Source organism: Strix aluco, chromosome Z, assembly GCF_031877795.1.
Source record: "Strix aluco isolate bStrAlu1 chromosome Z, bStrAlu1.hap1, whole genome shotgun sequence".
NCBI classification, from domain to species: domain Eukaryota; kingdom Metazoa; phylum Chordata; class Aves; order Strigiformes; family Strigidae; genus Strix; species Strix aluco.
In genome coordinates, this window is record NC_133971.1 from 44,422,125 (window position 1) to 44,431,208 (window position 9,084).

Below are 9,084 nucleotides of genomic sequence, written 5' to 3' on the forward strand. Positions count from 1 at the left end.
CTAACCTGGGGAACTCCTTACTTTATCCTTAAATCCCATAAATTTTTGAAATTTCTCAGCTCTCTGGCAACAGCTTGTGGAAAGTAGCCCTCACGGGATTCAGGGGAACACAGCTGTAGTGACATCATAAAATTCCTCAGAATTCCTGAGATAGCACACTGCTCTGATGTCACAAAAATGACGAGGGGACAGGTGGGGCAGAATGGAATGACATGACCTGTACAAAATGAAATATTAAATTATAACCTTTTGAAATGTCAGAATTTTAAACATAATAAAAATACCATTTGTCTGTCTTCGGTGTAGTTGCCTGTTGATAGAAAAAGGGCACATCATTTAAAGGAAAGTCAAGAAGTTGAAACCTGATTTAAAAAAAATACATCTAGTACAGCACATACAAAAAAAAAAAAAAAAGCTGTGGAGCTCACGGTTCCAATTCTATTAGGCAGGAGGAAAATATATTTGGAAAGAAAATAAAAATCACTCACTTCAAGCCACAAGATCACTACTAAACAAAGAAACTTTCCATGAGCATGTACTACTCATTATTTCCCTGCTTTGGAAACACCTGCAGTTTCCCCAAAGCACACTCTTCTGGTCACTCTTGGAAATGGGTTATTGGAATGTCTGGATTGGTAATCTGCTTGAAGAAATCATAGTTTATTGTCCCGTAGAGCTTCAGTCAGCACACGTATCCTATGCATGCAGGGACCACAAATTGCAGGCATTGCAACTTGTAGATTCTAAGAAAATGAGGTACAGGTTATGAATTTACAGTGCAAGGAGGTCACTGAAACAAGCCACGTAACATGGAAAATTTACTTTTAGCAAGAGTAAAATAGTGTACATTTTAAAAAAATATATATATAAAAAATCAGGAACCCTTCTTTTCAGGACATTAACTCTTTGCTACTTGTTTGCCTGGAGTTTACATGGGAATTAAGAGATTGGTTTTCTCTAGAGCAGCTCTGATGAGACTCCCAGTCTGGGAACAGCTCTTCTCAAAGACTGTTTCCTTGAGGAGAAGCTGTGGTGAGGGCTCTCCAGCTCAGGAGGGAACAGAAATGCTTTTGGAGAACATGTAGGATGAGGGAGAAGTAGGGTGATGTCATCACTGTGTTCTAAAGAGACAAAAAATAGCTCTTTAGCGATTTTGAATATAAGTGGTTGTTCCTCTCCCCTGAGTTGGCCATGTGGAAGCATAATGAGCCTACTGCACCCTTTTCTCTTAATTTAAAGCCGTTGCAGAACACTGCAGAGAGGCTTTGGCTCTGGAGAGCTGGAATAAAGCGCTCGCTACCAAAGGGTGGCTCTAGGGAGGTGTTCGAGCCCATTCCTGTGACTGCCCTGACCCCTAGGGACTGCAGAGACAGTTAAATAACTTACAGATTCAATTGTTTTCAAAAATAAAGATATATGTTTCCATAATGTCTTGCGCTACAAGGGAGCTTTTATCAGCAGATATCTTCATTAGGAAGAAATTGTCAAAATCCTTCTATTTTAAGCAATCTCTACAATTCCCAGGGAAGTTTTGCTCAGTTTTTATTTTACACCAACCAATTTTTTTCTCATTTGGGTGTTGACTTGAGATGGATTTTGCTACCTTAATTAATAAATAGCTTCATTAAAGTATCAGTGCTTCTAAGATGCTGGGAGTTAATGTTGTAAATTTAGCCATATCAGTTTGTTCAGGAATGCCAGATCTCTGGCTGGAAGCTTTGCAAACTTCTTAATAAAATACAGGTGGTACCACTGTTAATCTGTTTGCAGTCTGATATGACTCACCTACAGGAGATGTCTGATGACCTTTGAGAAGTACCATCTGGAAAAACGTTAGTATATTTTAACAGGTATGAGGTGAAAGCAGCAAATCATTTCTTTCCCTCGGGCCTTTCAGTTCAGCAGCAGACGATGTATGTGCATATGTAATACCAGGGCAAGTTCAGCTCTCCTTCAGTAGCCCTCTGCCTCTGATCTTTGGCTCATTATTTCAGGACTTATTTTCAAGTAGTGTTAGTTTCAACCAGTGTGGGGGATTTCTCGTGCAGTGAGTATGTGAAAAAACAGAAATACAATCTTTAGGGCCCCACTGCATGAAATGTAGAATAGCCACAATTTCCTTTGACTCCTCTTTGGGGCCCTAATGACAGAGACAACCAGACAGAAGAGGATTAAGAAATATAATATGGGATGCACCCGTGATCTGGAAAACACACATGTGTTTTTAATATTTTTGTGGATCTTAGTGCCGCTAAGGCTGTGAAAAGGAAATCTTAAATAAGGATTTGATGACATAAAGAACTGATCCCTGTCTGTTCCTCTGATTTCAGTCAAGAGTAGTTAACACCTCACGGGAACTGTTAATATCTCATTGACCCATGTATTTATTGTAAAGTGATGAGGTACTAAAAAGATGGAATTGTATCAAACAGTTACCTGAATAGTGGTTTTAAACTGAGAGAATGTGTTTGCATGTGGGTTTCTTCTCCTCCAAGTCGGTGCATTAGAGTATCCTGACATATATTTGTCTGTAGAAAACACATAGACATTGTTTCTTAATCACAGCTGCAATGGCAGGAAAGACTCTGTGAGCCTGATAGGAGAATTCGGTATGACGTTAGCTGAAGGACCATCGGGTGAATCCCACATCACCTCTGAAATACCAGCTAGTACTCAATACAGACTCCCTCTCTAGTCGTTTAAAGCTCATTTGTAATCTCACAGCGTTCCCAGGGGGCTCACAGGACCTTCCGAATGAGGTGATCCCATCATGGACATCCTTGACTCCAACAAAGGGGATGCTCCTCTGTTTAAAATCTGCCCAAAGGCATCAATTGCTTTTAGAGTGAATGAGTCCATAAGCCAATCTCCTGTCTTATCCCTGCTTGTGAAGAAAGCTCTTACAAGGTGCAAGGCAGTATTCCGTTTTTGTGCTGGGCAGTTGATTTTGCATCAGAGTACGCTGCCTAAGGACTAACCATTTTCTGTAAAACGGGCTTAAAAATGAATGTTATTAATACTCTGGTGTTCTGTTAATTCCAGCTTAATTCCATTAATTCAAATTATTAATTCCACAATAATCCTAAAATTTTCAGTTTATACACTGCATGTAAGTATTACCATAGTTTTGCATTTGGGTCCCAAGTCTTCTATTTGTGTCAAGCTGATTCGTTTGCTTGGGGCATTTCTGACCATGTGGCTTGGGTACTGCTGAAAAGAAAGGTAGCAAAAATGCTAATGGTTGCTTTTATGACAAAAATGGTGACCAGTAAAGCAAAAGACGTACAATTGTGGTTACATCCAGAACAGATTGCCAGAAAGAAAGATACAAGACTGGGAATCCCACCTGTAGGCATCTTGTCAAATTTATGACATAGCAGGTGCTATCAAGAGGACAGTAGAGTATTTCAAAGATGGAAAAGAGATGAAGGAAAATATCATCCTGAATGAATGGCAGGAAGAGTGAATTCAGTCCTCTGTCCAACATAAACAATGTGAACAAAACTAATATAAATTGCAAAAATTTATGCTACATTTAAATTGATTGCCGAAGTTTGAATAAGACATAAAAGATGCTGTAAAAAGTGGGGATCAGTATATTTGTGCACAGTGGCACATCATTGCATTCATCCCTCCTTGTGGGACAGAGAACTGTCTTTCTGCTATAAAGGTGCTAAGTTAGTGTTCATGGCTGTTCTGTCTGACAGATAGTAAAGGTTTATAAAGCTTCACATTTCTGTCTATGGATACTGCTGCAATCTGTTTGTGAAAATGATGCTGGATCAAATTTACTCTTGCCCATATTCAGGCATAAATAACTGAATTTTCACCTGCAGGGACCAATCGAAAGCAGCACAATACAGACAGGTGCATTTGAGGCATTTTAAGAACCCAGTGTAAGCAGGAGCCCACCTGTAGCTTCACTGAACTTTGGTTCTTGATTGGCAGTGACACTACAGTAGACGACATACTCAGATCTTCGAGGTTCTGGAGAGCTGAAAGAAGACTTTCTTCCAGTTTGTGTCACATAAAGACGAGAAGAATCAGTTTCATCATCCTTCCTTTGACCCCTTTGTTGGTAACTTGGTTTTACTCTGAGGTCTGAAGTGTGAATTTCTAAAAGTGAAAAAACAAACAAAACTGTTGTGCTGTTCTTCAAAAATTGACATACTGGCTGGGAAACAAGATCAAAAAATTGTTCTTTGTGGGTAGCCCAATCGAAATACATTCAGTTATTTTATTTACCACATGATGCTCAGCAATGAGAAGCCAGTGCTAAAGTATATTACCTCCATTTTCAAAGGCTCTGCGATCTGTTCTGGGAATATTCTCACTTGCTACTTTCCTTCCTGAACGCTCTCCTTCTCTTTTTGCATTATTAAATGTTGTAGGAACTGTATTGCCATCACCTGGAAAGGCAAGAGAAAGAACGGTTTAGCTGCTTGTGGGTAAGCACAGGGAACGGCACTGCCGTTCTCTTCCTTCCACCTCTGGGAGCTCGTGATTAGTTTAGTGCAATTTCCTTTAACCTCTCATTTTCTCTGCTTCTTTGTCTTTGGTTAGTTCTTTGGATACTGCCAAGTGTAACTCGAGCACCTGGTGTGTGACTGCCGTGCTCTCTAAGGAAGTACCATAATGCACAGGTTAAAGAAGACCACGGCTCCAAAGTAAGGAACCAGCTACAGCCACCTGCTTGTTCTTTAGCTTCTCACTTTTCATGAATGATATTTATGGATCCTACCTGATCGAATATGTGGCATATTCAAGGTGCGTGTCATCATTGTATCTAAAACCTCAAGAGAACTCACTTGAAGAAATGCTCTGGGGAAACACCTCTGTGCTTTTCTCTGAATGTATCTAATTATAAATACAGATAAATATGACAAGCTATATCCATATATTTCTTACGGATTTTCCTGTCTATAGTCTAAACATATATAAATATTCAACAGAAATAGCTTGTCAAAACTATTTCAATACAAACGTGTTAAAAGCAGAAAGAAGAAGAAAATATTTTTGCCCAGTTCTGTTGAACAGCTTAGGCTTTGTATGTCTGTATGGTTCAAAGTTGAGACAGTTTTTCCATTCCATTTTTTATTAGCACGTCATCCTACTCAAATCTCCATTACATAAGAGTATTATCAAGAATTTATCCCTGAAATTGACACTAATGTGAAAATAATTTTTTTTTTTTTTAATTGAAAGTAGTAGGTCATATTTCTGTCCAGAAATTTCTGATGACTGATCTACTGGTGAGTCTGATGTGTTATTATAGTCAGAACATAATGCTTTCTCCTCAAGTGGAATTATACTATTGCTTATTCAGTAAAAGAACTAATACAAATTTCTTTTTTTTTTTTCAGTCATGCCACTTGCTCAAGAAAGGAGAAACAAAATACAGGAGGTAAATACTTCTTAATTGGTATATGTTGCATATATTATAATTTGTATTTCTTTGTCCTGCATTATGTTGGATAAAGCCTAGCATTCAGAACAAAAAGGGAACTCTTTTGTTACTGTCTCTTAGAAGGCACTTGAAGGGGGTATTTATTTAATCTCAATTTGGTTATAGAAAAGTTTGATGTGTGGCTGCGTTTCATATTCTAGACACCCAAGACAGCCAGCAGAGAGCACAGAGCACCTCTGGGAAAGGGACTGGTCTCACCTCTCTTTGGCACTGTCTTAGGATGCAATAAATAGCCCCCTAAGAGTGCCTGCACGGCCTGATGGGGAATTGAAACTACATTCCTACCTTAGGATGGTTAAAACTAGGCTACACAAATCTTGATCTTGAAGAAAAACTAGATGCAAGACCTATGTTGTGTATCTCAGGAAAGTACACATGGGGTTAATAGCCCATTTGTGCCTTTTCCACCTAGATTTGATACAGGTAGTCAAGACATGGGTGACACTATATATATGTGTATATATACAGAGAGAGAGAGAGATGGGGGAAGATTACTGAAGTGTTTTTATGCTCTTTGTAATATGCTGTCTTTTATCGACACTAAATTTAAAAAGTGGGGAGGAGGGGCAAACTATGTGATAGTTTCTCCATGTAACAGTAATTTTAAAAGTGGTAAACATTGTCCAAGAAGATGAAAAGTACTTGCCTTTCTGCAAGTCTCGGTCGGTAGCTTCCAGGGGTAACCGCTCGTTTTCCCGAAGTGAAGACACAGTTTTTGTTGGTTGGTGTTTGTGAGAGGGCTGAATCCTCTAATACTCTCCTAAACACACCCCAAGAGGGGAAAAAAAAAACCCAAAACAAACAGCTAAGTTTACTATACGGGCAGCACTGCTGTTTAGGAAAGAGTGACTAAGTTTGTATTTACCAGATTTATAGCATATTTCCTTGATTGCTCTTTCCTCTTCAATATCTGCAGCAGTCTTAGGCACCCAGTTAGGAACATCTGTAAGAAATATTTTTCAAGGATTACTAGACAGCTATACAAAGACCTTCAGCAATTCTTAATAACCAACCACTACAAGGAATTTCACTTTGGTCACAGCCCTTCTCTTTTTCTGACTGCAGCCTCTGCTTCTGGCCAGACAATTGATTCCTTGCTATTAGGTATTTGCAAGCGCAGTGGACTTGCAGTGACGACACGTATTAAGAAGCAAATGTTTGTTGATCTAAACTGATTCAAAACCATCTTCAGTACTCGTGATCCTTCTTTTACCCCCAAAAGGAAATCTTCTGATGAAACGTGTTGCCAGGGAGTGCTTGTCACAAAACCTCTGCCCAAAGTTCCTCTGTTGATTTCACCAGACTGTGGGTTTCTCTAGGCTGGCTTTATTAACAACTCAGAGTTGGGCCATCACCTCAGTGAGTGGCAACAGCTAACAAAAAGCGCCCTCTATAGATACGATATAACATACAATACAAAGCGTCTTTGGTGATTTTCCAGGAACTTTCAACTCTTAATTCATCATCCATATCAAAAGTCCATTATATTCCACAGTTTCGACTAGTTCTTGTCGTTCCGTTCTAACTCCTCTTCGGACACCGCTGTTCACTGATGCAGTCTTCGGTCATCGTGGTTACTTATCTTCTGAACAATCTTCATCATAATTCACTTTTAGACCTCTGAGGAAAGACTCAAAATATTCTATTTAACATATACTTAATCTGTGTCTAGCTTTTCATTACTTAGCTGTTCTAAGTTGCTTAAACTGTCAGTATTGTTCCTAGAGCACCTGTGCTCTATTGCAAATAATATCTATTTATTAATTATTCCTGCTATTAATAATATCCTAAGAGAAAAGAGTTTTCTAAAGCTTGTTCCTTTTACAAATTCCCTCCTTTTGTTTTTCCCATCGCACTCCTGTGATCTTTCTTATTTATAATTCCACATCTCTCTTTCTGTCTTCTGTATTATAAAAGAACAACAACCAATGTAATATTGAAACAAAACAATCACACAGACTATTATGACTATAATAGTTAAAAATAATAACAATTAATTTAAATAAAACTTTAGCTGGGGAAATATCCATTGGCTGTCTTGGGGTATTCCTTATATCCCATAACACTAAATTTAAAGCATTGGGCCACTTCAGGCCAGGCTGTTTACAAACCTTAAGTAATTTTTCTTTTAAGGTTCTGTTCATTCGTTCTACTTGGCCAGATGATTCGGGGTGATGGAGAGTATGAAATTGACTAAAAATTCCTAAGGAATTATAAATTGGTATTAAAATATCTGCTGTGAAATGACCCCCATGATCAGACTTCAGGAACTCCCTATTTAGGAATTATTTCCTTCAGTAAGATTTTTACTACTGCTTTTGAATAATTTTTCCTGGTAAGAAAAGCTTTTACCCATCCTGTTAGCTGATCAGTTATCACTAACATGTAAGAGTACCCCATATTTTTTTTGGCATTTCAGTATAATCAGTTTGGAGCTTTTGAAAAAGGAATGGTGGCTGGAGGTCTTTTTCCACTGGGTGCCTTAATTCATACAGAAGGATATTGTTTACAAAGTTTACATCCTTCACAGATTCTTTTGGTTGCTGCATAAATTCCCAGGGCAGCCCAAAGTCTTTGAATACGGAGCGCTAAGCTCTCTGGCCCCCCATGAGTTTTTTTGTGATGCCATCGCGTAATCGGTAATAAATACCTTCTTGGAAGAAGAGGCTTGTTATTAAGCATCCATTGTTCTCCTTGTGGCTGGGCTCCAAGCCGGATCCACTGCTCCTTTTCTTCATCAGGGAGGTCTTCAATAGAACTTATTTATATCCAGAAGTTCGGATATCGCCTCATGTTGTGATAATGACATGATAGACACAACCTGTCGTGCTGCAGCTCTAGCTGCTTGGTCAGCTAAAGAATTTCCTTTAGATATCATATCTTGCCTCTGAGTATGTGCTTTTATATAGATGACAGAAATCTCAGAGGGTAATTGTATCGCCTCTAATAATTCCTTGATCTGCTTTCTATGAGGCATAGACTTTCCTGCTGATGTTAAGAAACCCTGTTCTTTCCATAAAGTCCCAGTTGCATGGCAGATACCAAAAGCATATTTAAGTCCATATTTTGCAACTTCTGTAAGAGCAATTACTTCTGCTCCCTGTGCACCTAAAGGTGCCAGGAAAAGGTCCCACCAATAGTACCTGCATTTCCGTAGTCACTGCAAAACCAGTACATCTTCGACTTTCTTCATAACAGTAGGAGCCATCCGTGAAGAGGTTCAAATCAGGGTTATCCAAAGGTTGATCCTTCAAATCATCTCACGGTTTGCTGGTTTCACTTAATAATTGAACACAGTTATGATTATCTTTTTCTCCATCGGAGGGTAAAGGCATTAGGGTGGCAGGATTCAATGTATTGCACCTTTCCAATTTCAAATTATTAGCCAATAATAGAATGATCTCATATCTATGCACCCTTTGAGGAGATAAAGTTTTCTCCACATATTCTTTTAATAATATCTGTACTTCATGGGGTACACAGTTAGTGGATGTCCTAGGACAATTGTCCTGGTTTGTTTGTTTTTCTGCTATTTCAGCTGCTGCTGCTATTGCTCTAGTGCAAAAAGGAGTTCCTTTAGTCACTGGGTCTAATGTAGAAGAAAAATAGGCAACAGG

At 38.8% G+C, this 9,084-nt stretch overlaps 1 pseudogene; it reads right to left on the minus strand.

Moving 5' to 3' along the window:
• Window positions 1–265: 265 nt before the first annotated feature.
• On the minus strand, window positions 266–8,644 carry LOC141918799 (uncharacterized protein C12orf50 homolog; annotated as a pseudogene).
• Window positions 8,645–9,084: the final 440 nt, after the last annotated feature.